Genomic DNA, 3,976 nt, shown 5'->3' with positions numbered 1-3,976 from the left:
TCATGCATTTCTGCTGTATATGTCAACTGTATATTTCTAAGTACTAACAAATTGCTTCTATTTCAGTGACAATATCGATGACTTTGTGTTCTGTCAGCAGCAACGGGGTGAATCGGGTACTACCATTTTGGGACAGAAAGATTGTGACCGTATAAAAAAAGCAAGTGAGGAACGTGTGAAGACATACACGTAACCGCTGGTCAACAAGTGCATCTTGAGTGCAGGCTGAAGTATTCCAATCCCCATGAAGTTTGACAGTTCAACTGTCAGAAATTATCTTTCGAGACGATTAGTGGGGCAGAGAAGAGTAATTTTTTAGAAGAATCGTGCAAATGATGATACAGGCATCCCATTTGGCACAATTGTTCTCCAAGAAATACTAATCAAATCTGTCCGATTGGCCATGAAAATCCAAAATGGCAGCCATTTTTCAAGATGGCCACCAGAATAACCACCCAATGTTGATTTTTTGCTTAGAAATATTTGTAGTTGTCCGAATTGCATGATTTAAGTGTGGATTCCTATGTTTTTAAGCCTGCTGATGTATACTTTCTAGTTTATAACATGGTTAAGGCACTATATTAAAGGAGGGATTGTCGGGCACTACCAAGGCACATTGGTGACATCACTGCTGTTAAACTTAGCATGGGGTTCAGTGTCAGCTAAGTAGGAAATATATGTTGGCATCATACTGCAACAACCTACTAGTATCGCAAATGCTGCCTAATCAACCCGAAATCAGTTAGGCAGCCGCACCTAAATGGACAGGACGTACCAGCGCAGGAGAGCTGAATCAAGGATAACAGGGTTTTAGTTATTTGACCAAGTGTTGCCTATGTCAGGAGTTTAAGGAGGAAGATCTAAAATCTCCCCAGGCCAATCCTGCCAGAGGGGATGATGGATATACGAACCTGGCAAAGAATATTCCTCTGTTTCACTCATTCAGTGCACTAGCAATCAAGCTAGACCCTGCAAGACTTGACGAAGGTTCTGGGATAGAGGAAACTTTGAGAAAAAATAAGTGACAATATCATGAGAGTTGCAGGTCTGTTCAACAACACAAAGTTACACCGAGCTGAAAAAAGAGCAAAGTTACACCAAGCTGAAAAAAGAGCAAGTCATGTAGGTGCTAGTGATGAGGGCAGTAGTAGTAAGATTCCACGAAAGCTCCAAGAAACTAAAACAAAAGAATGCTTTTTCTGAGAAATTGAAGGACCGGAGCTTAGAGAAGCAATGATAATGCAAGTGAATAGGAGAATAAATGAATGTGCCAAAACACTCAGTAATACAAAACTTTTCCCCAAACTAAGTGTAGATGTTGTAGCCCAAGAAATGCAATATCATCCTGGCTGTTTGGTGGCATTGTATAACTGAGAACGGGCATACCTAAAGGTGGGGGAGCTAGTAAAAGCACAGGAACACTGGAAGGATGCATATCCAATTGCTTTCTCTGAACTAGTTACCTATATCTGTGAGATGGAAAATGCCAGTGAGAGGCCTCCGATTTTCAAGCTTGCTGATTTGACCAAGCTTTACAAGCAGAGGCTTGAACAGTTTGGCGTTGACTCGCCTGATGTTCATCGTACTCGACTCAAGGATCAGTGCTGTTGCATATTCCACAGCTGCAAGCTAATCGCCAAGGACAAGAAGTTCTGTTGGCTGTTGAAACTGATGTAGGTTCAATCCTATCAGAAGCATCCCATTATGGTGAAACGATCCATCTAGCAAAAGCCGCTAGGATAATAAGACAAGACATGCTCTGTCAGAAGTCGAATTTCAGCAGCTATTTTCATGACAAAGACTTAGAACAGGTTGTGTAACCATCACTGCTTCAGTTTGTATACATGATCAAACATGGCGCAGACATCAAGTTCCAACTCCATCATGGAGCATTGAAATCAGACTTTGCTACATCACAACTTCTACAGTACAACTGCTTCGCCAAATACAAGGAAGGAACGGATGTCCACAGACATTCCAAGGACCGGGAGACACATTTTGCACTCTATATGGGCCTATATGTGTTTGCCAAGACGAGGAAGAGACAAATAATTCAAATGCTCCATGAGAATGGGCTCAGCATGTCATATGACTGAGTCCTAGAAATCTCAGCAGTTAGGAGAAGCAGTTGTTGCACTGTATGTGGAAGATGGAGTAATCTGTCCCCCAGTCTTGAGAAAGAATTTGTTCACAACTGAAGCAGTTGACCACATAGATCTTAATCCGACTGCGACCACAGCTGAAACATTTTTACACAGTACAAGTGTGTCCATTTTGTAGCATCCAAACACAGGAAATCCTGGTGATGAACGTGAGCCACTCAAACTAGATATAGAGTCAGAAAGGAAGGTTAAAAAAGTTGCAGAGCTTCCAGAAGCATACACCAATATTCGACCAGCATACATCACCAAAAACCCCAATCCTCATCCAGTTGCAAGCAAATCCTTACCAGCACCAGAGTTGATCAGGTCACATTTGAAAGAAGATTATTCTTGGTTGGAGGAAGTCTTCCTTACTGAGAATGTGGCTGATGCAGTCAGCATCACATGATCAGCATATCATGCAACACAGAAAAGGGGCCGTCCATTTGAAGTGAGCAAATCGGCAATGATGCGTATGTGGCGAGACCAGGCACACTCTCTTACAACTATCTAGCATTCCATGGAGAAGGTCCATGATACAGTGACTTTTTTGAACCCACAGCAGACACCTGTAATTTTTGCTGACCAACCGTTGTATGCTCTGGCAAAACAAATACAGTGGAGGTGGCAAGAATATGGAGAGGACAAGTTCGGTGTCATGCTTGGAGGCCTTCATATAGAAATGGCTTCACTGAGACCGATAGGAACATTACTACGAGACAGCGGGTGGACCAGTGCCATTGGGGAAACATAGGTGGCCCCATCTGGTGCATCAGAGTCTTACCTGTCTCCATCCAGTGTCGCAAAGATAAGACAAGCACACCAGATTACAGCATGCAGCTTGTACAAACTGATGAAGGCATATCATAATTTCTACTCTGAAGAGTCTAGCACATCAGAAATAACTTTTGAGGTTTGGTGTGAAAAAGGGAAAAAAGAGAGTCCTCAGTTCCAATTCTGGAGTCTGGTGCTGGACATGGAACTCACAATATTCACCCTCATCCGCTCATTCAGAGAAGGAGACTTCAACTTGTACCGTGAAGCACTTTTAGAACTGGTGCCTTACTTCTTTGCAATTAACTGTTAACTATGCCCGGTGGATTGCTATTCACCTCCGAGATATGATGTCACTTGAACAACAACATCCAGACGTGGCCAAGGAGTTTCACAATGGTAACTTCGTCATCCACAAGTTGAGAAGAGAATTCTCTGGCATGGAGGTTGATCAAGCGCACAAGCACAATAATGCAGTGATCAAAGGTGACGGAGGAGCAATTGGGTTGACAGAAGACCCGTCAGCACTTCGTATGTGGATGGTTGCTGGACCTGAAGTTAGTCATCTACTAGCTGGTTATGAGGCCAAGTCTGGTATGAAGGATGCCACATACAGCAGCAGACACCACGAGCAGACACCGAGTGCCCAGAAATCTTTCTTTGAAAAGGTGAAATCACTCTCTGCAGTGATGCAGGAGATGGGTAACCCATTCCAAAAAGAATCAGTAGACCTGATGGTGTTAGATACAAAGAACATTGCAGACCCAACTCTAGCTGAAATGGTAGCTACACATCATCAGCGAGGCAAAGAGCAGTTCCTATCATTTATGAAAGGGCTAGAGGATGAAGCTGAAAGTGTTTTCTATCATCCAATCAAGAACCTTGTTTCATTCTTCAAACAAGAACAGGCTGAGGGAATTTATAAGGAGAAAGTCCTAAAAGATGACTGTCACTTATTCTTGCAACTGTTCATCTCAAGCCAGAACAGACAGTGTGACTTGCAAGAATTCTTCAAGCATGAGAATCAGTCATTCATACCCTGCATCTCTCAGTGACAGCAG

This window comes from Macrobrachium nipponense, chromosome 5, assembly GCF_015104395.2.
Source record: "Macrobrachium nipponense isolate FS-2020 chromosome 5, ASM1510439v2, whole genome shotgun sequence".
Lineage (NCBI taxonomy): Eukaryota > Metazoa > Arthropoda > Malacostraca > Decapoda > Palaemonidae > Macrobrachium > Macrobrachium nipponense.
The sequence above is the reverse complement of the archived record's forward strand: the minus strand, read 5'-3'. Positions refer to the sequence as shown.